The sequence below is a fragment of the Delphinapterus leucas genome, chromosome 2, assembly GCF_059928025.1.
Source record: "Delphinapterus leucas isolate spDelLeu-1000000601 "Yukka" chromosome 2, BTC_Dleu_Yukka2, whole genome shotgun sequence".
NCBI classification, from domain to species: domain Eukaryota; kingdom Metazoa; phylum Chordata; class Mammalia; order Artiodactyla; family Monodontidae; genus Delphinapterus; species Delphinapterus leucas.
Genome location: NC_143130.1, coordinates 104696338 through 104722620, shown reverse-complemented (window position 1 = coordinate 104722620; position 26283 = coordinate 104696338). Strand labels below are relative to the sequence as shown.

Here is a 26283-nt window from a genome sequence, read left to right as displayed (position 1 = left end):
TCCAGAGGTGCATAGAGCAAAGGAGGGGAAGGAGTGGAAAAGGGAAGTTTCTCATTCAAGCTTCCAGATGGATTCTTTTGCCATGTATCAAGATGTAGAAAACAGGAGGAGGAGATAGATTTGTGTTAAAGATAATATTTAAAGAAATATATCCAAATTCTAAAAATCGAGTTGTCACTTGCTTACAAAATGCTCGTATCCTAAGCGAACATATAGATGAGCTTTGACAATTGTATACACCTGTGTAATCACCCTCACAAACAAGATATAGAAGAGTGGCTCTCAGCCTTCAGGGAGCATCAGAAACACCTGGATGGCTTGTTAAAGCATAGATTGCTGCACCCACCCCCAGAATTTCAGATTCAGTGGGTCTGGGGTGGGGACTTGCGCTTACATTTCCAACAATCCCCAGGTGCTGCTGGTTCAGAGCCAGCATATTGAAAATCACTGATAGAATACATTACCATCACTCCAGAAAGGCCGTTTCCTCTCTCTGCCTTGCTCCCTAGGGAACCATGGTTTGATTGCTATCATCATGATTCAAATGTAATTACACAGTATATACTCTTTATGTTTGGCTTCTTTTCATACAGTGTAATGCTTTGAGATTCACCTGTGTTGCTGCATGCAGTTTATTCCTTTTTTATTTTTGCTGACTAGTGTCCTGTCATATGAATATAGCACAATTGTTTATTGATTCTGTTCACAGACATTTGTTTTAGTTTCAGTTGTGGGCTATTATGAATAAAATTTCTACGAACATTTACATACAAGTCTTTTCGTGGTCACATGTTTTCATTTTTCTCAGGTAAATACCTCGGAGTATGCTGGATCATAGAGTAGATATATGTTCAGTTTTCTAAGAAACTGTCAAATTGTTTTCCATAGTGGTTGTAATATAACTGGTTGAATTGTGATTAAATGTTAATTGACTCTAGGGGCTTCCCTGGTGGCTCAGTGGTTAAGAATCCGCCTGCCAATGCAGGGGACACGGGTTCGAGCCCTGGTCCAGGAAGATCCCACATGCCGCTGAGCAACTAAGCCCATGCGCCACAACTACTGAGCCTGTGCTCTAGAGCCTGTGGGCCACAACTACTGAAGCCTGCGCACCTAGAACTCGTGCTCCGTAACAAGAGAAGCCACCGCAATGAGAAGCCTGCGCACTGCAACAAAGAATAGCTCCCGCTCGCCACAACTAGAGAAAGCCCACGCATAGTAACAAAGACCCAACACAGACAAAAATAAATAAAATAAATAATTAAAAAAAATGTTAATTGACTCTAGGGAGGATACTACATTTTGACTAGACTGAAGGACTTTTGTCAAAGAAGAAAGGGCTAGAGTGGACAGGGAAGTTTGGCAAAACTACCCTTTGGGACATACACATAATTAAACAACAGTGATGCAACTCTCTTCCAAGTCCTAAGAGAATCTGTATCTATACTTGGTCTTAAAAAATGTAGATCGCTAATCATTCAAAGGACCTTTAATAAGCAGTTACTATGTGCTAGTCACAGAAAGGTACATGGGTCAAGATGTCTGCCCCAAGGAGCTCACAGATAAATTCTTTAAGAAGGTATAAGGCAATGCTTTAAAGTCTAGATTGCTCTTAATTCTAGCTTAGCTGAATGCCATTATCCTAGAAATCCTAAGCATCAAAGAATCATGACATAAACAAATACCCTAAACACCCCAAACTTCAAGCATTTCATATTACTGGGAAAAAGACAGATTTGTCAATTAGTGATGTTGGTCCAAGTGGAGTCACCATCTGGGAAAAAAGTGGGATACAAACCTCAGACTGTATAAGCGAATAAAGTCTATGTGGGTCCAATTTTTTTGTTTTAGTAAATTTATTTATTTATTTTTGGCTGTGTTGGGTCTTCGTTGCTGCACACGGGCTTTCTCTAGTTGTGGCGAGCGGGGGCTACTCTCTTGTTGCGTGCACAGGCTTCTCATTGCAGTGGCTTCTCTTATGGAACACGGCCTCTAGGCTCACGGGCTCAGTCAGTAGCTGTGGCGCATGGGCTCTAGAGCGCAGGCTCAGTAGTTGTGGCACACGGGCTCAGTAGCTGTGGAGCATGGGCTCTAGAGCACAGGCTCAGTAGTTGTGGTGCACGGGCTTAGTTGCTCCGCGGCATGTGGGATCTTCCTGGACCAGGGCTCGAACCCGTGTCCCCTGCATTGGCAGGCGGATTCTTAACTACTGTGCCACCAGGGAAGTCCCGGTCAAAGTTTTAAGTGTAAAAAAAAAGAAAAAACCCATAAAAGTATTAGAGAACAAATCACTGACAGATTCTTTTCTAATGTCAGAATGGGGAAGGTCTTTCTAAATATCACACAAAATCCAGAAACCATAAAAGACTTAAATTTAATCATAAAAATTAAGAATTTCTGCATGGCAAAGACCATAAACAGAGCCAAAATACATGTGATGATGTGCCTGGTGGTGGCAGTTGGAGGATCATAACTCATATTACAGAGGACTAATTTCCAGTATGTATATAATGAGTTTTAACAACCGTATTAAAAATGGGCAAAGGCTATCAGCAGACTGTTCACAGGAAATGAAATGCAAATGGCTCTTAAACATGTGAAAAGATGCTCAACCTACTCATGATAAGAGACATGCAAATTAAAATTGAACTGAAATCCATACTTTTCAGCTTTCAGATGGACAGACGTCAGAGAGTTTGGTGAGAGACTGCATTGGAGAAGGGCATTGGGGTTGAGGGAAAAGCAAGAGAAGAGACACGGAGGCTGAAAAGTAGGGTCAGCAAGTTGGAGCAGGGCGGGGAAAATGGGGGCAAGCATGCTGACAATAGCGAGGAGTGACAGCAGCAAACTCGTGTCGGGGAGAAGGCGGGGAAGCTAGACGTCGAAAGCCACAGCTCAAAATGTTCATTACAGTGAAGGCAAACAGGCCGACAGGTACCAGTATCCTAAAAGTGTCACTTTATAATGACCAGGGTCACCATAAAAGGTTGAATTATGCCCCCGAGTTTTTACTTAAGAAAGCTTTAGGGTAGAGTTTTAAATTAAATTTAGCACACTCAAATGATCATTCAAGGATAGGTTTTTCTCAGCTATCTTTACTTTATAGAGGATACTTTGTATTTGAAGATGCTTAGTAAAGGAAATGCATTTCTTACTGTTTTAGTTGCTTATTGCCACTCTTAGCTTCTCTTATAGTGAGTTATGTTACATCACTGAATGTTTAGGCCAGTAGTCACCCCTCCGTCTCTCTCTGGTTGCCAAGGAATAGGTAACATCATTTGCTGATTATGGGAGAGAGATGAGCTACTCTTGTTTGATTTTGAAAAAGCAAGTAATATGTGGAATTTAACAGAATGGTGCTTTTATTTTTAATTCCCATTCCCTCCCTTCCCCTCATATTTCTTATCCTTCTTTTATTACTCCTGCTTCATTGCTCACTTTATTCTCAGAATTCTAAAATTCACGATGCTCTTTAAAATGAGGTTATTGTCACTTTTTCATGACTAGTTTAGTATTGGAGGGCAGAAGGTGAGATGAGATAACTGCTTGAGATACCTTCTGGTCTAGGATGTTATTCTCTGCAGTCTCCATGGTTTAAGCATTGTACATTGTGGATTATGCCTTCAGATTTTATGAGTATTAGGGGCAAATAGGGCACCAAATACTTAATGAGATTCTTGTCTGCTTACATTCTTAACAAAGAATGTAATTATATGCTCAACCCAAAAAGTCAACTTAATTTACATCTTCCTTCTTTCTCACAATTTGGTTGCTATCTGGGTTTACAAAAAAAATTAATCCTTTGCCCAAGTATATTTCAGCAGTCTCTTTGAGTCACTAAGGCAAAAGCTTTAGCAAAAAGATAAACCTTAAGAGAGTACTTTGAATGCTGATGGGTGTAGATCCTATAGGGTTTTCTGATAGGCAAGGATGTATGTGCTATTTAAAAAACAAACAAAAAAAGGGCAGTGATGTTACATGATTAGCATCCTCTGTGGTATCTGAAAGGTAAGCATATCGTTTTCTATTGAATTCTTGGACAGGTAGTCACTAACCAAGATGTTTTGTATCCTTTTCAGTGCAAAGTTGTAGAAAGATAACCATCTGATACTTGTCAGTGGTCCTTTCAGGGACTTGTCTAGGTAGAGAATCTGATGCTTAAGAAATGTTGACACTGATAACTCAGGTGTTATTCATCTCAATTAAGAAGAGTTGAGGGCTTCCCTGGCGGCGCAGTGGTTGAGAGTCCGCCTGCCGATGCAGGGGACGCGGGTTCGTGTCCCGGTCCGGGAAGATCCCACATGGTGCGGAGCGGCTGCGCCCGTGAGCCATGGCCGCTGAGCCTACGCGTCCGGAGCCTGTGCTCCGCAACGGGAGAGGCCACAGCAGTGAGAGGCCCGCGTACCGCAAAAAAAAAAAAAAAAAAAAAAAAAAAAAAAGAGTTGAGCTTGTGAGACTAGAAGTAGATGGAAAAATCTTGTTTACTAATACTGGGATACCTGGAAATCTGTGTGTGTCCTTGAAATGTTTTGTTTATTTCCTTTTTTAGATCCTGTGGACAAAGGTCATGTCAGATGTGGCATTCTTGTGTGTATGTGGCTGTCTTCCTGTAGCGCCATGTTAGATACTCAAATGTAGTTTTTGGTTGATTGACATTTTTGTCTGTATTGTTTTCCTCAGTTAGACAGTTAGTTTCATCCCATATCCCGTTCAACTATCTGAGAAAATTAGATAAATTTGAGTTGAGTTGTTATACAAAAACCTAATGCATGATTACTCTCTATTTTTCTGTTTATGCTGTTTGGGAGCCATTTAAAAAAAAAGTTAATTCTGTTTCATTATTTATGCAATTTTATATCTTATCAGAGATTTATCTTAATTTTTGCCCTTGAGCGTGTTGATGACTGACTCAGAAAGAGGAGAAATACTGAAATTGCAGTAAATGAGACTTAATTTCACACTTCCCTCTAACCAACAAATACTACAGGTGCTGCCAATTATGGGCGAGCCTCTATATTGAAAGACAAAGTGGGATAAATTTAGGAGTCATCTTTTAATAGCTCAGGGAATAGGTTGCAAGGTGTTTTGCTGTCTTCTCAGTGCTTTGCTTCTTCCAACTTTCTCCACCTGTACCCTTGAAAATTAGAATGGATTTTTTTCTTTTTTGATGTGGAAGACAACCGGCATTTTTCTAACTGAAGGTAATCACCCCCGCTCCCATCCCAGTCCTGTGCTTGTGAGCTGCTGTCATCTGTATAGCCACCTTGGTACCCACTCTGATTCAAACTAGGCCAGACGAAGAGAATTTGGCTCTAAAATATATCTTTTGTTACTATGGCCACATAAACCCTGGGTGATCTAGACATCTTGCTATTGTAATTGAATGGATTTTTGAGCTCTAGAGCTGTGTTTACTTGAATGGAGAAGAGTGAATTGTGTGTGGTAGGTATTTAGGAAATTAATGTTTGGCAGTGGTTTTATGTGACCTTATAGATAGAGGTGAGAGTGATTTCCCTGAAGGATAGAAGCATCCTTCTCAGTTAAGATGCAATTTAAATTTGAAGTCTATCAAACTTTTCCTCCTGTGCTACCGTGGTCTTTCCCGAATAATTTCCTCTTAAAATTATTTTGTATTCATGGTGTGTGTGATACTTTAGTAGTGGACATGGTCCTTGAACTTGGGAAGTAGCCCATGCCTCCATTTTCTTCTGCCTTACTGGCTTGCTTGGCTTATTCTAGGGTGACTGTAATTGAGTACGTAAGTACCTTCTCCCTCATAGTTGGGAGTGGACAAATAATAAGATTTTCCCTAGGTTTTTGTTGTTGCTGTTGTTGTTTGTTTGTTTCTTACAAAAGTGTTTTCTTAAATGTACAGCAGGGTCCAAGACAATATTTCATTCTAGCTATAGGTGACGACAGATGTTATGGCGGCGAATCCAGATGTTTAAACAGGAATGGATTTAAGGATCAGCATTGCCTCAGGCACAAGGAACAGCTTACTTTTTGCCAGATTTGTATTCCACCTGTGGCCGGGGAGCTTTTCCACCACGGCCTTCGCTTTTATTTTATTTTAGGCTGTGCCGTGCAGCTTGTGGGATCTTAGTTCCCCAATCAGGGATTGAACCTGGGCCATGGCAGTGAAAGCACTGAGTCCTAACCACTGGACCACCAGGGAATTCCTGGCCTTTGCTTTTAGCTCCTCAAGTTTCTTCTGCTTCTCTTTCTGTTTCTGTTTGAATACCTTATCTTCCTCGTCCATCTCCTTGGCCTCCTTCTTGGGTTGCTTTAGGGGCTTCTTCCTGCTACCTTCGTGGCCCAGCATGGCACCTGCCGCCCCTTCTCCCTTGTCCTATAATGGACACTAGAGATGCTTGCCATTTGGCATGAAGTGAATTAGCTTTTGAGCCCACACTGGCTCATTTGGCTGAAGGTACCTTGTAACTTTTTATAGCCTTTGAGACCGGATGAACTAGATGCTGTAGTACAGGTAACTAAAATGATAAACTATAAATACTCTAACTTTTATTATTTGGTTAAATATTTAAAATAAATTTCATTCGTAGGAACTGTAAACAGAATAATCTTAATATTACATGTGTATATATTTTAAAAATACAAATAATCTGTATTAACTTTTGATTACTGATTTGATGTTCATTCCAGAAACATCTGTTATACAACACCGTGTGTTTGGGTACTGTGCTAGGACCCTGGGGAGGTTGGTAGGGGTACAAAGGGGAACAGGACTTGGTTCCTGCCTTTGAGGAGCTTTCAAGCTAGTGGAGTGGATGGATATGCAAATATGTGACGAGCACCTGACAGAGGTACATAGAAAGGGTATGAACACAAAAGAGGAAGGGAGTATTCTCCTTGGAAACCTGTACCGAGAGGTACTCCCAGGGAATGTCAATATTTGAGTGATGTACAGAAGAGGGGTTTGGGCTTGAGAGAGGGGTAGAGATAAGAAAGAGTTTCTGGTGGAAAGGAAGAAAGCAAAGGAAGTGATCAAAGATGTTAAATGCCATAGAGCAGTAAAGCAGGATGAGGAGTTTTTACAAATTTTATTTATTTAATTAATTTATTTAACTGTGCCAGATCTTAGTTGCTGCATGCGGGATCTTTGTTGTGGCATGTGGGATCTTCTTCTTTTTTTTTTTTTTAGTTGTGGCATGTGGAATCTAATTCCCTGACCAGGGATTGAACCCCGGCCCCCTGCATTGGGAGCGTGGAGTCTTAACCGCTTGACCGCCAGGGAAGTCCCAGGATGAGGATTTTAAAGTGCCAGTAGTTGTGGCTTGGCAGTCACCTTGGCGAGGGCCAAGTTCAATGGGGCAATGAGTACAGAAGCCAGGGTGTTGGGGTCTGAAGGATGAGTGAGAAGAAAACGGAGGGAAAGTAGGTGTAGCTCATGTTAAGAAGTTTGTTGGAGAAGAGGCAAAGGTTGAGGGAGAGACAAGGCCAAGGAAAGGGTGTGCATGGATTGTAGAATATTTAAAACATCTTCAAGTGTAGGAAACTTGAGCTTGTAAGTGGGCTGAGAAGAAGAAGCTGTAAAGGGTGACATTGAAATGAAAGAAAAAGGAGTGATAATCTTTAGCTCAAAGTCAGAGGAAGCAGAAGAGGATGTATAATATAAACAATTAATGCCATAGGTCATTTTGTTTTGTTTGTATCTACACTCTTTATTCTCCTGGAACCCTAAAGAGCAATGTTACGCTCAGGCAAACTGGAAATACAGTAGATAAAAAATCAGTAGCATAATTCTTGACAAGGGTCCAGTGTTATGTTTAGTATATGCTAGGTGAATTCAGAAAGGGAGTGAATTAGAAACTGAGCATACAGGTTATAGAATTACTGAGGTTGTAGAGAAAATGTGCTAAACGATGTGAATGCAGAGCTTCAATTTGAGAGTCTGTGTCTATTCCCATAGACTGGGAAGGAAATTTCTTTCTCATGTACGTGGATTCATTTGGGCAAAACGTCTCCCGCCTTCAAGGAGACAGGTTTGATGAGAATGGAAGAGCATGGGCTCAAGGATAACGAGATGAGAGATACTACAAGGAGGAAAAGGGAAATGAATGAAGGGATTTGAAGGCTTGTTTAATTTTTGGCTCAGGGAATAATGGCTGTAAGTATTACGTTGACATGGTCAAGGTATTAATTGTTAAGAAATTGTCTCAGGAATACTGTGAAGCACGCAGAACCCAGGAGGCTAAACAGTGTTGGCCTCCCTCCCCGAGGCAGGCCTTCATAAAGGTTTTGGTGCTGGAGGTGTAGACAGGAGTGCCACACGAGACTTCCCAAGATCTGGCCTTGGCCAAGGTCCTGTCTCCTCTCTCAAGTTCACCCTTCTTTTAACGATAGCAGCTACTTAGAGTTTCCTGAACATACCAGACTCTCTACCCTTTTACCGGTTGTTTTATCTGAGTACGCCCCTAACCAACTCTTCCCTTTTTCTTAGAGCCTCAGTCATCCTCATTTCCTTCCTGGAACTTTCCCGGATGGCCCATTACAACCAGTCAATCCTTTCTCTATGTTGTCTCTGTCCCTTGAACCTGTGTTCTCAGGTTGTAATGTTTGGGCTCTGTCTCCCTCATGACTTTTAAGTTCCTTGAGGGCAGACGCAGTGCCTTTCATTCTTGAGGTGCCAGCACCTGGCGGGTTACTTGGCATATAGTAGGACATCTATAAATGTTTGTTGAAATGAATTGAGTTTTCATACTTAAACAGCCTTCAAAAACCAGACTTTATTTTAGATGCATTCTTGGGATCTCCTGCCATAGTATCCATGAATACAGAGATGGCTTTCTTCCTTACCTTTTTAGTATAATATTTTTAGATATTTATTAAAAGATACTAAAAGTATTCCTTACAAGTATTGTTACTTTCTTTATTGTTATGCCTTCTGCCTTAATGCCATCTTTAAAATATTGATGTTCCTTAGACATTTACGTATTTAAAATTTACTTTTAAAATATATCAATACAGGGCTTCCCTGGTGGCGCAGTGGTTGAGAGTCTGCCTGCCGGGGCAGGGGACGCGGGTTCGTGCCCCGGTCTGGGAAGATCCCACGTGCCGCCGAGCGGCTGGGCCTGTGAGCCATGGCCGCTGAGCCTGCACGTCCGGAGCCTGTGCTCCGCAATGGGAGAGGCCACAACAGTGAGAGGCCCACGTACCGCAAAAAAAGAAAAAAAAAAAAATCATGCACAGAGATTGCATCATTCTTTTTGACTCTTTAGAATTACATTTTGTGGATATACTGCAATTTACATAACCATCACCCTGTTGATAGACATTTTGGTTATTCTCCACTTGTTGCTGTTCCAATGCTGCAGTGAATATTCTCCATATATATCTTTTTTTTTTTTTTCCCGGTACGCGGGCTTCTCACTGTTGTGGCCTCTCCCGTTGTGGAGCACAGGCTCTGGACGTGCAGGCTCAGTGGCCATGGCTCACAGGCCCAGCCGCTCCTCGGCATGTGGGATCTTCCCGGACTGGGGCACGAACCTGTGTCCCCTGCATCGGCAGGTGGACTCCCAGCCACTGCGCCACCAGGGAAGCCCTCCATATATATCTTGTATGTATATTTCTGTAGGATAAATGGGATGCTGGGTCAAAGTTATGGTCATTTTTGATACATATCGTCAAATTATTCTCCAAAAAGATTGTACTAATTTACGCTCCCATCAACAATGTATGAGAATAGTTCCCCATACCCTAGCCAAAATAATGTGTTGTCGAACTTTATCTTTGCCAAACTGATGAAAAATAATACCTTACTTAGTTTTAATTTTCAGATCTCTCATTCTAAGTGAAGCTGAACATCTTTATTATATGTTCAGGGACTTCCCCGGTGGCCCAGTGGGTAAGACTCCATGCTCCCAATGCAGGGGCCCGGGTTCAATCGCTGGTCGGGGAACTAAGATCCCGCATGCATGCCACAACTAAGACCCAGTGCGGCCAAAAATAAATAAATCAATATTAAAAAATAAAATATTATATGTTCAAAAGCCATTTTTTGTTCAGAAAGTTTGCTATAACCTAATGCAATAACAGAAAGTTAAAGAAGCTAATGGAAGAGGGTGGATAACATAGAACACCCTGTTTGATATCGGAGATGAAAGATGAAGAAGACAAGATCTGTGCAGTAAAGACTGGCCATTAAAAGTACTTAGGCAAGAGAAGTTGCCATAGTCAAAATTGTGTTTTGAGGGGCTTCCCTGGTGGCGCAGTGGTTAAGAGTCTGCCTGCCGATGCAGGGGACGCGGGTTCGTGCCCCGGTCTGGGAAGATCCCACATGTTGCGGAGCGGCTGGGCCCGTGAGCCATGGCCGCTGAGCCTGCGCGTCCGGAGCCTGTGCTCCGCAACGGGAGAGGCCACAACAGTGAGAGGCTCGCGTACTGCAAAAAAATAAAAAAATAAAAAATAAATAAAATAATGGAGATAATCAATGAAGTCAACAGTGATTCTCTGAAGAGAGCAATAAAATTGATAAACTTCTAGCCATACTGATCAAGAAAAAAAGGAGGCAAGACATAAATTACCAATATTAACAAAGAAAGAGGGGATATCAATATAAAGCCTTCATATTTTAAAAGGATTATAAGATAATATTGTAAACATCTTTATGCCAATGATTTTGATAGCTTAGGTGAAATAGACAGATTCCTTAAAGGATACAAACTACTCAAGAAGAAATGGACGTGGAGACATTTGGGCAAATGTCTCCTGCCTTCAATGTCTACTGCCTTCACTGTGCCACCAGGGAAGCCCTGATTTTTTTTTAAAATAAATTAATTAATTTTATTTTTGGCTGCATTGGGTCTTCATTGCTGCGTGTGGGCTTTCTCTAGTTGTGGCGAGCGGGGCCTACTCTTCGTTGCAGTGTGCGGGCTTCTCATTGTGACGACTTCTCTTGCAGTGGAGCACAGGCTCTAGGTGCGCGGGCTTCAGTAGTTATGGCTTACGGGCTCTAGAGCGCAGGCTCAGTAGTTGTGGTGCACGGGCTTAGTTGCTCCGCAGCATGTGGGATCTTCCTGGACCAGGGCTCAAACCCATGTCTCCTGCATTGGCAGGTGGATTCTTAACCACTGTGCCGCCAGGGAAGCCCAAGGTGCTTGATTCTTTACATCAGTTAGTATAGCAACTGATACAGCTGACATAGGCAATTAAGAGACATTATTTGATATTCTTATAAGTGCATTAGATATTTTTAGAAATAGCATGTGGTCTCATGTTTATATCTCATTGTATATATATTTGAACATGTAATCACATATAGTTTTAAAAAATTTTATGTCATTCTTGGAAAGGAAAAACCTTTAAAGCTGTTGGAATTATTCATATATTTTCTACCTTAGAAATAGTAGAAACTTATTATCGCAGTATTTTCCATCCATCACAGATACAGCCTAGCTATCATTTTTGTTCCAAATGATTGTGTTCAAGGGAGTCTAAGCGATTATACTTCATGGTTAAATCACTTATTTAATTACATAGTCCCCAAATACGTCTACATATTACAGATATTTCTATTTTCTTCATCTTTTTGTCTCAGCCTCTTATGATGGTTTTGCGCTTTTCCTGTTCTGCTCGTTGGGGTATGTATATCTCTCAGTTTTTAAGCAATTAAAGCACAGGGAGCACCCCAGCTGTTTGGCTTTCCCTGCCTCACGCTGGGAGCCTTCACTGTGGCTCTTTGCCCATGTCAGTCTCCAACATATGTGTAGGAGTCTGGCTGCCAGGGTTTTCTGTCAGTGGTTACTTGGAGTTAGATGGGAAAGGAGACGGGAGGGGCTGGGAGTTTGTCACCTTTTACTTAGTCTCCCCGTTTTTAGTGGAGCCCCCCACTTCCTCCCACAGCTACGCCTAGCATCCCTGAGCCCAGAGCTCCTCTGATTCCATGGTTCTAACCTCATCTGCGCGTTCGAACGACCCACGGAGATTTTGAAACTACTGATAACCAGCCACACCTCATACCTATCAAAATTCGGATCAGAAACTCTGGGATGGGACTCACTCACATTTTTTAAAGTTCTCCAGTTGCTTCCAAAGTGCGGCCAGGTGAAGGGAAACATTGCTCCAGCGGGTCCTTCTGTGATCTGGCCCCTCCCCCATCACCCGCCCACCACATCAGCTTCCGCGTGGCTCGCCCACTGAGCGTGCTCCCCCATCGAGGTCTGTGCAGCCAGCCTGCTGTGTCTGTCTGGGGTGATCTTTCCCTGGGTATCTGCGTGGCTCACTTCTCCTTTCTGTCAGGTTCCTGCCCTGCTGCACCTTGCTCCAGTGCAGTTATCACAGGGCCACTTGCTCGTTTCTCCCCACTAGGGCGGAAGCTCCATGGGGGCAGGCCTTGGCTGTGTTCCCATGGAGATTTCTGGGCGTCTAGGACTGAGCCTGGCACAGAGCAGTTGCTTGCTGTCCATCAGCTGAACAATTTCTCTAGAGAAGTTTCCCTGCTGGCCTTGGAGGGAGAGTTGGTTACATGCTTGCGTAGGGTTGGGCGGGAGCTCTGGGGAGCCTGATGGCTCTTTCTAAGAAATTTTTCAACCTGCCTTTCCCTTTGCAGCCCTCCCTGCACCCATGCATCAGAGACACCTGTGCCTCCATTCCTAAGCCTTTCCTCTGGGCTGCCCTTCTGAGATTCACATGACTCGGGCTGCTGGGTCAGTTGTCTTCCCCCATTTGGCTGCTGTCATCTCTTTGTCCTTATGGATTTATGCTTCTTTAGAAAATGACTTTAACTGTTATTTAAGTGAGAGTTCAGGAGGGAGTAGAGTAACATTTGTGTTCGGTCCACTCTTTTTAACCAGAAGTTGGGCCCCTCATCAGTTCCTCCTTCACTGTGCCAGACGCTATGAATAAAATATGCAGTTCCTGCTCTCACTGAGGTTGTGTCCTAGGGTTCATGAGTGGTGAATTTGGATGAAAGAATCAGTATAGTTGATTTACAATGTTGTGCTAATTTCTACTGTACAGCAAAGTGATTCAGTTATACATATATATATATTCTTATTCTTTTCCGTTATGGTTTATCACAGGATATTGAACATAGTTCCCTGTGCTGTACAGTAGGACCTTGTTGATTCATTCTGTATATAATAGTTTGCATCTGCTAACCCCAGGATCCCAATCCTTCCCTCCCCCACCTCCTTCCCCCTTGGCAACCACAAGTCTGTTCTCTATGTCTGAGTCTGTTTCGTAGATAAGTTCATTTGTGTCATATTTTAGATTCCACAAGAATAAGTTCTTTTTACTATTCTTGCAATGTTTCTGTAAATTTGAAATTTTTAAAAAATGAAGTTTGGTTTTTTTTAATGTGTCACACAGGGACTAAATCATCAAGAGCCTCTCCTATGCCATGTCAGAGATTCTGAACGCTTTGTGAACCATGGAAGGTCTTAAGCAGGGGAGTGCGGTGATAAGTTTTGGATTTAGAAAGATTAACTCTGAGTGTAAACTAGGATGGGTTTGAGGCATGCAAGACTGGAGGAAGGGAGAGCAGGTAGGAGGCTTTTGCAATAATCCAGAAATGATGAAGGCCTAAGATGAGACCCTGAGGATGGAGCAAAGCTGCTTTTCCCATAATGCTCATGTTATCAGATACCATTGGAAGTAAAGCTGTTTCTGTGGTAATGCAACCTGCCAATATACCATTATTAAGGAAAGGAAGGGTCTTAGAGACTGTCTCTTGTGGTTGTACCCAGAGATGAAATACTAAGATTTATGACAAAATTGATACTGCCGTACACGAAAAGACCCACCAAAAAGTAACATGGATTATTACTGTTCACGGGACAACTCCGGGTGCTGTCATGATGAGACATTCCCCAGTACTGAATTCAACTGGTCTGATGGGTAAAATGTTGGAATTTGTACTGACACATTTCTTTATAGTTATCACAGCCATAAATTTTCTGTTTTATTGGGTTGCATATTTTTATTCTGTTGGACAGCGTTTGCTCGCTCTTGTTGCTATGGAGAGTCCGTCCCTGCTCTGCTAGGCTATTAGGTGCCTTAAGGATTCTTTATACATATCTGCTGTAGTGGAAGGGCATTTCTATCATTTTTACTTCAAGTTTTTCTTTTAACAAAAGAACTTTGGGTTAGTTGAATGTTTTGCAATTTATACTGACTTCTGTCCCACATGTGGGTATTGTTCTTTGTGCTATACTATAGGGGAACTTTGCCCAGAGAAACTTTAGTCCTGAGAAATCCCACTTTTCTCCTGTCATTTAGCAGCTAATTGAGGAGAACTGTAGAACTGGTTGATCCATTGCACGGATAATAGGTTCCCAGCACTGAGCTCGGTGCAGCTGGTTTCTCTGATCTGCTCAGGGGCAGGGATCACGGCCTACTTAATCTTTATATTCTCTTTCAGTTACCACAGTCTCACTGCTTGCTTGATATCTGGTGAATTGAGGAGGGGATCTGAGAGAAGTAGGTTTTGTTCTGTGAGCCACTTTCAGAGCTGCATGGCAGCTGAGGCTGCTTTATTCAGTAGGTGCCTGTGTATGTTGAGTAAATATGGTAACATCAATTTTACTTGAAGATTTGGGACAAATAAAGTGACTAAAATTTTTTAAAATTGTGGTAAAGAACACATAATGTAAAATTTACCACCTTAATCATCTTTAGGTGTATATATAGCTCAGTAGTGATAAATATATTCATATGGCTGTGAAACAGATCTCCAGAACTTTTTAATCTTGCAAATCTGCAACTTTATATCTGTTAAATAACAACTCCCCTTTCCCCCTTTCTTCCAGCCCCTGGTAACCACCATTCTACTTTTTGTTTCTATGAATTGGGCTATTTTAGATACCTCATATATGTGGAATCACACAGTATTTGTCTTTTTGCAACTGGCTTATTTCATTTAGTATAATGTTTTCCAGGTTCATCCATGTTTATCATGTGACAGAATTTCCTTCCTTTCTTAAGGCTGAATAATGTTCCATTGTATGTATGCATCACAATTCATGTATCTGCTTTTCTGTCAATAGACACCTGGGTTGCTTCTTCTTGGCTATTGTGAATAGTGCTGCTATGAACATAAGGTGTGCAAATATTTCTTTTAGACTCTGCTTTCAATTCTTCTGGGTATATACCCAGAAGTGGAACTGCTGGATCATGTGGTAGTTCTTTTTCTTTTTTAATTGGAGTATAGTTGCTTTACAGTATTGTGTTAGTTTATACTGTACAGCAGAGCGAATCAGCGATATGTATACATATATCCCCTTTTTTTTCAATTCCTTTCTTATTTAGGTCACCACAGAGCATTGAGTAGAGTTCCCTGTGCTATACAGTAGGTTCTCATTGGTATATATTTTATACATAGTATCAATAGTCTATGTATGTCAATCCCAATCTCCCAGTTCATCCTACTCCCCCTTGGTATCCATATGTTTTCTATGTTCTCTATGTCTGTGTCCCTCTTTCTGCTTTGTAAATAAGGTCATCTATACCAATTTTTTCTAGACCCCATGTATATGCGTTAATATATGATATTTGTTTTTCTCTTTCTGACTTTGCTCTGTATGACAGTCTGTAGGTCCAGCCACGTCTCTACAAATGACACAATTTCGTTCCTTTTTATGGCTGAGTAATATTCCATTGTGTATATATACCACATCTTGTTTATCCATTCCTCTTTTGATGGACATTTAGGTTGCTTCCATGTCCTCACTATTGTAAATAGTGCTGCAATGAACATTGGGGTGCATGTGTCTTTTTGAATTATGGTTTTCTCTGGGTATATGCCCAGTAGTTGGGATTGCTGGGTCATATGGTAGTTCTATTTTTAGTTTTTTAAGGAACCTCCATACTGTTCTCCGTAGTGGCTGTATCAATTTACATTCCCACCAACAATGCATGAGGGTTCCCTCTTCTCCACACCCTCTCCAGTATTTATTGTTTGTAAATTTTTTGATGGATGGACATTCTGACTGGTGTGAGGTGATACCTTATTGTGGTTTTGATTTGCATTTCTTTAATAATTAGTGATGTTGAGCAGCTTTTCATGTGTTTGTTGGCCATCTGTATGTCTTCTTTGGAGAAATGTCTGTTTAAGTCTTCCACCCTTTTGTGTGTGTGGTACGCAAGCCTCTCACTGCTGTGGCCTCTCCCGTTGCGGATGCGCAGGCTCAGCGGCCATGGCTCACGGGCCCAGCTGCTCCGTGGCATGTGGGGTCTTCCCAGACTGGGGCACGAACCCGTGTCCCCTGCATCGGCAGGCAGACTCTCAACCACTGCGCCACCAGGGAAGCCCTTTCCATCCATTTTTTGATTGGGTTTTTTGTTTTTTTTTTTTCATATTGAGCTGCATGAGCTCTTTGTATATTTTGGAGATGAATCCTTTGTCATTTGCAAATATTTTCTCCCATTCTGAGGGTTGCCTTTTTGTCTTGTTCATGGTTTCCTTTGCTGTGCAAAAGCTTTTAAGTTTCATTAGGTCCCATTTGTTTATCTCTGTTTTTATTTTCATTAAGAGGTGGGTCAAAAAAGATCTTGCTGTGATTTATGTCTTAGAGTGTTCTGCCTATATTTTCCTCTAAGAGTTTTATAGTTTCTGGCCTTACATTTAGGTCTTTAATCCATTTTGAGATTATTTTTGTGTATGGTGTTAGGGAGTGTTCTAATTTCATTCTTTTACATGTATCTGTCTAGTTTTCCCAGCACCACTTATTGAAGAGGCTATCTTTGCTCCATTGTATATTCTGGCCTCCTTTGTCATAGATTGGGTGACCATAATCTTTGGGTTTATCTCTGGGTTTTCTATCCTGTTCCACTGATGTATATTTCTGTTTTTGTGCCAGTACCATACTGTCTTGATTACTGTAGCTTTGTAGTATAGTCTGAAGTCAGGGAGCCTGATTCCTCCTGCTGTTTTTCTTTCTCAATATTGCTTTGGCTATTCGGGGTCTTTTGTGTTTCCATACAGATTGTGAAATGTTTTTTTTCTAGTTCTGTGAAAAACGCCATTGGTAATTTGATAGGGATTGCATTGAATCTGTAGATTGCTTTGGGTAGTATAGTAATCATTTTCACAGTATTGATTCTTCCAGTCCAAGAGCATGGTATATCTCCATCTGTTTGTGTCATCTTTCATTTCTTTCATCAGTATCTTATAGTTTTCTGCGTACAGGTCTTTTGCCTCCTTAGCTAGGTTTATTCCTAGGTATTTTATTCTTTCTGTTGAAGTGGTAAATGGGATTGTGTCCTTAATTTCTCTTTCTGATCTTTTGTTGTTAGTGTATAGGAATGCAAGAGATTTCTGTGTATTAATTTTGTATCCTGTGACTTTACTAAATTCATTGATTAGCTCTAGTAGTTTTCTGGTGGCATCTTTAGGATTTTCTATGTATAGTGTCATGTCATCTGCAAACAGCGACAGTTTTACTTCTTCTTTGCCAATTTGGATTCCTTTTATTTCTTTCTCTTTTCTGATTGCCGTAGCTAGGACTTCCAAAGCTGTGTTAAATAATAGTGGTGAGAATGGGCACACTTGTCTTGTTCCTGATTTTAGAGGAAATGCTTTCAGTTTTTCATCACTGAGAATAATGTTTGCTGTGGGTTTGTCATGTATGGCATTTATTATATTGAGGTAGGTTCCATCTGTGCCCACTTTCTGGAGAGTTTTTATCATAAATGGGTGTTGAATTTTGTCAAAAGCTTTTTCTGCACCTATTAAGATGATCGTATAGTTTTTATTCTTCAATTTGTTAATATGGTGTATCACATTGATTGATTTGTGTATATTGAAGAATCGTTGCATCCTTGGGTTAAGTCCCACTTGATCATGGTGTATGATCTTTTTAAAGCGTTGTTTGATTTGGTTTGCTAGTATTTTGTTGAGGGTTTTAGCGTCTCTGTTCATCAGTGTTGGCCTGTATGTGATACCTTTGTCTGGTTTCGGTATCAGGGTTATGGTGACCTCCTAGAATGAATTTGGGAGCATTCCTCCCTCTGTAATTTTTTGGAAGAGTTTGAGAAGGATGGGTGTTAGGTCTTTTCTAAACGTTTGATAGAATTCGACTGTGAAGCCATCTGGTCCTGGACTTTTGTTTTTTGAAAGATTTTTAATCAGTTTCATTACTTGTGATGGGTCTGTTCATATTTTCTGTTTCTTCCTGGTTCAGTCTTGGAAGGTTATACCTTCCAGGTTGCCCATTTTATTGGCATGTAGTTGCTTGTAGTAGTCTCTTATGATCCTTTGTATTTCTGCGGTATCAGTTGTAACTTCTCCTTTTTCATTTCTAATTCTGTTGATTTGAGCCTTCTCCCTTTTTTTCTTGATGAGTCTGGCTAAAGGTTTATCAATTTTGTTTATCTTCTCAGAGAACTAGCTTTTAGTTTTATTGAGCTTTGCTATTGTTTTTTTCATTTCTATTTCATTTATTTTGCTTTGATCTTTATGATTTCTTTCCTTCTACTAACTTTGGGTTTTGTTTGTTCTTCTTTCTCTAGTTCCTTTAGGTGTAAGGTTAGATTGTTTATTTGAGATTTTTCTTGTTTCTTGAGGTAGGATTGTATTGCTATAAACTTCCCTCTTAGAACGGCTTTTGCTGCATCCTATAGGTTTCGGGTTGTCATGTTTTCATTGTCATTTGTTTCTAGGTATTTGTTGATTTCCTCTTTGATTTCTTCAGTGGTCTCTTGGTTATTTAGTAGCATATTGTTTAGCCTCCATGTGTTTGTGTTTCTTTACAGTTTTTTTTCCTGTAATTGATTTCTAATCTCATAGTGTTGTGGTAGGAAAATATGCTTGATATGATTTCAATTTTCTTAAATTTACTTGATTTGTGACTCAAGATGTAATGTATCCTGGAGAATGTTCCGTATGCACTTGAGAAGAAAGTGTATTCTGCTACTTTCTGGTGCAATTTCCTATAAATATCAATTAAGTCTATCTGGTCTAATATGTCATTTAAGGCTTGTGTTTCGTTATTAATTCTCTGTCTGGATGATCTATCCATTGGTGTAAGCGGAGTGTTAAAGTCTCCCACTATTATTGTGTTACTGTTGATTTCCTCTTTTATGGCTGTTAGCATTTGCCTTACTGAGGTGCTCCTATGTTGCGTGCATAAATATTTACAATTGTTGTATCTTCTTCTTGGATTGATTCCTTGATCATTATGTAGTGTCCCGATCATGTGGTAGTTCTTTTTTATATTTTTTGAAGGAACTCTATACTGTTTTCCATAGCAGTCACAACATTTTACAAACTTCCAGTAGTGTACAAGTATTCCAGTTTCTCCACGTCTTCACCAATATTAACACATTTTTATTTTTATGTTAAAACAAATGTACTGTGGCATTGAATCTTACATTTTGAATGACTTTTAAAGGTAAAACAGAAGACTTCAGGTAAATTTTGCTTCTGTAGCAGATCCTCTGACAAAAGGAGTACTTTGGTAGAAACATTTGAGAAGCCCTGAATTGTAAAAGAATTCCTCAGAATAATCTAGTTGAGAAGAATTCATGCACATACATGAAGATAAAGAACATTTTCCCAAAGCAGCATGTCACAAAGAACAACTTAATCTTTCAACACTTAGTGCCACAGGCATTTAGTTGGAGAGTGAAATCTAATTATGTCAGTAACACAAGATTTCCTGAAAGTGATCTTTTTGAATAGGAGCTTGAAGGAGGATGGTAAATGTGAATTGACAGCAAGAAGAATATGATTAATGTAAAAAAAAAAAAAGAAAAAAAAAGTGATCCCATAATGACACAATCATAGAAGTTGACATTGTTAGATGATACTCACTGCTTTCTCTTTCGTATTTAGTAATAGTTGTAATTGGATGTAGTTAGCGTGAGTTTATTTTTTATTTTTATTTTTTTTTTGCAGTACACGGGCCTCTCACTGTTGCGGCATCTCGCATTGCGGAGCACAGGCTCCGGATGCGCAGGCTCAGCGGCCATGGCTCACGGGCCCAGCCGCTCTGCGGCGTGTGGGATCTTCCCACACTGGGGCACGAACCCGTGTCCCCTGCATCGGCAGGCGGACTCTCAACCACTGCACCACCAGGGAAGCCCAGTGTGAGTTTGTTCAATGGGGACAGGTTGAGTATTTTTATTTCGATTTTTCTTCAAGATGTGACAGTAAGGCTTCAAATGCCATAATGATTTGCGTCACTGAATTTGTAGAGTGGGTTTTGATGACTACTTGATAGACACCATTTTGTTAGCTAATCCCCAAGGACCAAGTGTTTTTGATGATTATGATTTAGGGTAGGCTGTGCCTTTATTTTCTTTTTCTTTGACATGGCTTGAAGGAAGAAAGAACTCTTACTGTCAAGAAAGCAAATGCTGAAAAACCTTAGTGTATACATAGCTAACAAAGTGTTCTACTTTTTGCAAGTATTGCCCCATCCTGTGTGGGTCTAAGTCAGTCTTAATTCAAGTGATGACTTATGTTTTCAGTATGAATGCTGACTATAAGACTGTTGATCCATAAGTCTTATGTTTTTTACACATAGATTTTTCTTCTTTTGTGTAGTGTATTTTAAGATTTGTCCATTTTCAGTTTTTTTTTTTTTTTTTTTTTTTTCGGTACGCGGGCCTCTCACTGTTGTGGCCTCTCCCGTTGCGGAGCACAGGCTCCGGACGTGCAGGCTCAGCGGCCATGGCTTACGGGCCTAGCTGCTCTGTGGCGTGTGGGATCTTCGCCGACCAGGGCACGAACCCGTGTCCCCTGCATCGGCAGGCGGACTCTCAACCACTGCGCCACCAGGGAAGCCCTTGCACATTCTTTTTTAATTGCTCAAGAATGAGGTATAGCATGCAGCGTTTCTGAAACTTTCCTGGCATTCTTTTTTCTTAGGGCACCTTGCAGGACTAATATTCTGTAGAACAAACTGTAGAAAGACGGACTAGGAATTGCTAGAGCCAGTTTCTTGTAGGTTACAAGAAGGGCGTATGGTCCAAATGAAATTAAACCTGACAGATCACACAAACATTTCAACTATATTTTACGTGTGCGTCCTCCTCCCCAGTTTCATAGGTATGACTGAAGTCTACTTTGGGGACAGAGAACAATGGGGAGAAGATATCCTGCCAATCAGGAACTCCTAATATTGTATTTGTGCTTCAGAACACAGGAAGGAAGTGAAAGATTGATTGATGAAAGGAAAAATGAAAGGAAGTTTGTTTTCTTGAAATATTTGGTATTACTTGATTTTATACTCTTGAATTTTACATATTAAAAGAGATAATAAGTACCTTAATAGTTTTTCAAGATTGTTAAAAGGAAACTGAGATGCTGATTTACATTACCTGTTCAGTCCAAATTATTATTTTCAGCTCACTGTGCCACATTTCCCCCATCTGTGGAGAAGAGTTTATAGAATCATAGAATTTTAGAGCTTTTAACAATCATTTCACCCTATTTTTGAGAATGAGAAGGCTGAAGACTAGGGGTTTTATGCTGCTCACTTCATTCACAGCTAATTTATGGTGGGGTTTAGACTAGCATTTGAGTCTCCTGATTCCTAGTTTAAAATTCTTGCCAGTGCATTTTGCAACTTCTTAGGGTGGCTGTGATCCCTCCCTCCCTCCCTCCCTCCCTCCCTCCCTCCTTCCTTCCCTCCTTCCTTCCCTCCTTCCCTCCCTCCCTCCCTCCCTCTCTCCCTCCCTCCCTCTCTCCCTGTTCCTTTAGAGTTTACTGCTGTAGAGGACTCTGTCTTTAGCATATTTTATTCAGCTGTACGTGTTACTCCGTAAAGAAAACAATTGATACTGATTTCTAGCTTATCATATCTCCTAAAATGGTGCGTTTTATACTCTGGCAATTCATGAATTATAACTGATTCTTAAAATTGAACGAAATTCTGGTGATCATGTTGGAGATTTAGTGATAATTCAGAGGGGAGGAGTGAAAGACTGCTGGGAGGTTTCAAGGCTTTAGTGGCTGGGACAGTGACGGTGCTGTTAAAGGAAACAGGCATGTCTGACACTGGGGGTTTGGCAGGACACTTGATGCTGGTGGTAAGACATCTCGAGTTCATTTAAAAAGCAACTTTATCATTTATTCTGATTATATGATTAGTGCACTCTCAATTTGATTAATAAGGTTCTGCTAAGAGGTTCCATATAAACGTCCAGCAAGTGGTTTAGATTTGTAGGAGTTCTTTGTATACTCTAGAACTAGATGTTAATTTTTGATTAGCTGCATGTGTTAAGATAGTTTCTCCCAGGGAATGGCCTGCTAAAAAAAATTTTTTTTTTTTTTTACCTTGCACAATTTAATAAATGAAAGCAAAATGGATCATAGACCTGAAAGTAAGAGCTATAATTTTAAAAATTCTGGGCAAAACAGAAGAAAATCTTTGAGATCCTGAGTTGGGTGAGTGTGTTTTAGAAAGGACTCCAAATGAACAAATTATAAAAGAGAAAAATTAATAAATTTGTCTTCATCTGCCTTAGTCTGGTTGGGCTGCTGTAACAAAGTACCACTATGAACTAGGTGGCTTTTAACAACAGAAACTTCTCACAGATGTGGAAGCTGGGAAGTCCAAGATCAAGGTGCTTGTATGGTTGGTTCAGATGAGAGCTGTCTTCTAGGTTGCAGACTGCCGACTTCTCATTGTTGCCCTCACATGACGGGAAGACAAAGGGCTGTTTTTTACTTTGGTTTATGGTGTCCTTTGTTGAATGTAGCTTTTAAATTTTATAGTAACCAAATTTACCGGCATTTCCCTGTATTCTTTCAGGTCTGTTACTTCAAGAAATCCTTCCTTTCTCTTAAAATCTTATGTGAATATATTTACTTTCTTTTAAATTCCTTAATTTTCAAAGTTAGTACCTTAATTCTCAGGTGGTTATGTGTGTGTGTGTGCGTGTGTGTGTGTGTGTGTGAAGCATTTGTATTAATCATCTAGGCTGCCGTCACAAAATACCATAGACTGGCTGGCTTAAACAGCAGAAATTTACTTTCTCACAGTTCTGAAGACTAGAAGTATTATATAAGATCAAGGTGCCAGCATAGTAGGTTCCTGGTGAGACCTCTTTCCTTGGGTTGCAGACAGCCACCTTTTCTGTGTCCTCACGTGGTAGTGGTGGGTGGGGTGGGTAGAAAGTGTACAAGCTCTCTTGTGTCCCTTCTTATAAGGGCACTAATCCCATCAAGGGGACCCCATTCTCATGATCTCATGTAAACCTGATTACTCTCCAAAGGCCGTATCCAATACCATCACATTGGGGGTTAGGATTTCAACATACGAATTTTAGGGGCACACAATTCATAGCAGGATGTTGTTTTATTTTTTTCCATATGGCTAACCAGTTGTCCCAGAATCATTAATTGCATCAGCCTTTCTTTCCCCACTGATTTATAATTGCTATAAAGGTCTATTTTTGGAGGCTTAATTTTTAATCACTGCTTTATCTTTTTTTTTTTTTTTTTTGTGGTACGCGGGCCTCTCACTGTTGGGGCCTCTCCTGCTGCGGAGCACAGGCTCTGGGCGCGCAGGCTCAGCAGCTATGGCTCACGGGCCCAGCTGCTCCGCGGCATGTGGGATCTTCCTGGACCGGGGCACAAACCCGTGTGCCCTGCATCGGCAGGCGGATTCTCAACCACTGCGCCACCAGGGAATCCCCTGCTTTATCTTTAATTGTACTACTCCCACACTGTCTTTTTTTTGTTTTAACATCTTTATTGGAGTATAATTGCTTTACAATGGTGTGTTAGTGTCTGCTTTATAACAAGGTGAATCAGCTATACGTATATACATATCCCCATATCTCTTCCCTCTTGCATCACCCTCCCACCCTCCCTATCCCATCCCTCTAGGTGGTCACGAAGCACTGAGCTGATCTCCCTGTGCTATGTCCCACACTGTCTTAATTATTATAGTTATATAGTAAGTCTCAATATCTGAGAAGACAAGACTCCACTTTGTTATGCTTTAAAATTGTCTTGGCCATTCTTGGCCCTTCTATGTGAAATTTAGGAGTAGTTAGTTAAATCACACACAAACTAAAAAATAATCCCAAACTTAAGGATTTTGTTTGGATCTGCACTGAATTTATAGATGATTTGGGGTGAACGGACTTCTTTATGATATTGAGTTTTCCCATCCATGATCATGGCACAGACTCCATTTATTCGGCTCTTTTCTATTCTTGAATAACATATTGTAACATTTTTCCACAGGAGTCTTTGACATATTTTGATGTATTTATTCTTAGGTAACTGGTAGTTTTGTTGTTATGGTACATAGGATTTTTTTTATCAGTTATATTTTCTAGTTATCATTGGAACAGGTTTGATTCAGTAACCTTAGAGAACTCTCATTAATTCTTGAGAGTTGTTTGCAAATGCTTTTGCATTTTCCATGTAGGTAGCTGGGTTGTCTGAGTACAAGACGAGTTTTGTTTCTTCCTTTCCACTTCTTACATCATTGATTTCTTTTTCTTATCACACTAGTTTTTCTACAGGTTAAATGGAGACGGCGTTGGAGGGCATCCTTTTTGGTTTTTACTTGATTAGAAATGATTCTAAAGTTTCACCATTATGTGTGTTTGTTGAAGATTTTTGATAACTTTTATCAATTTAAGAAAGTTCCCTTCTATTCCTAATTTTGTTTTTGATTTTTTTTTTTTAATTCTTGACAGTGGTTCATTTTATGATTGTGTTTTCAGGAAATTAAATGGTTACTCTTAGACACATTTCTTGCCAGTGGTATTACAAAACTAAATGTGTGACTATATATTGACTCAGTGAGACTAACTTTTTTGAAAAGTAGAATAATAATCTCCCCAACAGTCTTAAACATTTATGGTACATTATAGAAAATTTGGAAAATACTCAAACACATTTAAGGAAGTAAAAATTAGTTGTAAATGTCTCAAAATTTTCAGTTTGTGCATTTGTGGTTCAAAACAGGAGAAAATACAGCCATCAGAATACATGAATTATGTCTGCACATTATTACCATGGAATCACAACACTTTGGTGGATCACACCACTTCTGAAAAGGGCTTAAGTGACATCTGTTTCAGTTTCCTATTTTATAGATGAACAACCTGAAAATCAGAAATTATTTCTTGGTTTTGGCATGGGTATGATTACTTTCAAAGTAAATAATATTTCAGACCTATACTTTGCCAGGCAGTGTGCTATCTGCTTTACATACATGATTTCATTGATTTTTACTCAACCGTATGACATAGGTATTCTCATTTACCCTTTACAGTTGAGGAAACTGAGGTTTAGGATTTAGGTGGGTAACTTCCTGAGTTACACAATCAGAAAGTGGTAGAAACAGAGTTTGAAACCACATCTTTCTAATAATAGAGCCCGTGTTCTTTAAGTTACTTCCTTTCTGAGAGACCGTGTAACCAGGATACTTGTAAATACATTATATTCAGGTTGTGTCTATAGCGTATTGCTTTCACGGTGCCGAGAGTTAAGTATATTTACTGTTTACCCGTTAGTTGTCGTGTTTGGTGAGGATGTTAGTATGCTGCTGGGAGAGCCAACTTAACAGAGAGACTGCCAGGAAGGGGGCCAGCTGACATTTGTATTGATCAGAATGGCTGTCCAGGGCTATTCTGAGATCAATATAAAAAAACAAAATACAGTCAACCTGGGCATAGATGACACTTTGTGTGATTTTTGTCCTTCCCTCACCCCCGCAAATTCTTTTCTATTCTTTGGGTTCCTAGAAGAATCGCTTGAAATCTAGCTCCTGAAGATCTTCTTAATCATGTTATCTTAATTTTATTAGGTACTTCTGCTAAGTAATAGATTGAGCCTCAGCAATGAACAAAGAGGGATTTCTTTAGCAAGGAAAATTCCTTTTCTTAAACCAATCTTTTTTTTTTTTTTTTTGCGGTACGGGGGCCTCTCACTGTTGTGGCCTCTCCCGTTGCGGAGCACAGGCTCCGGACGCGCAGGCGCAGTGGCCATGGCTCACGGGCCCAGCCGCTCCACGGCATGTGGGATCTTCCCGGACCGGGGCACGAACCCGTGTCCCCTGCATCGGCAGTCGGACTCTCAACCATTGTGCCACCAGGGAAGCCCTTAAACCAATCTTTTACCATTATGGGTCCTTCTTTTTGCTGTTGCTTATTTTTTATTTTAAACATGTTTGATAAGTAGAATCTAGGTTGGTTCATCTGTCTTAATAACTTGTGATCCAAATCTTCATTGCAAGAGGAAAATCACTTATTAACTGACTTGGTGATTTTTTTTAAAAAATTCAAATAGCATTTTGAATGAGCCTTCACTACTTTCTCTTTCAAATACTTTTAGAACCTTTTCTGACACTGTGAAGG

The 26283-nt window shown here is 40.4% G+C and overlaps 1 protein-coding gene and 1 pseudogene across 1 annotated transcript in view; one reads left to right on the top strand and one right to left on the bottom strand.

The window, feature by feature from the left end:
* LOC111181558 (lupus La protein homolog) overlaps nt 1–6319 on the bottom strand; it is a 40968-nt pseudogene extending 34649 nt beyond the window's left edge.
* Nucleotides 1–26283, top strand: part of AVEN (apoptosis and caspase activation inhibitor) — a 194966-nt gene that overhangs the window by 79262 nt on the left and 89421 nt on the right. The window lies entirely within an intron of this gene.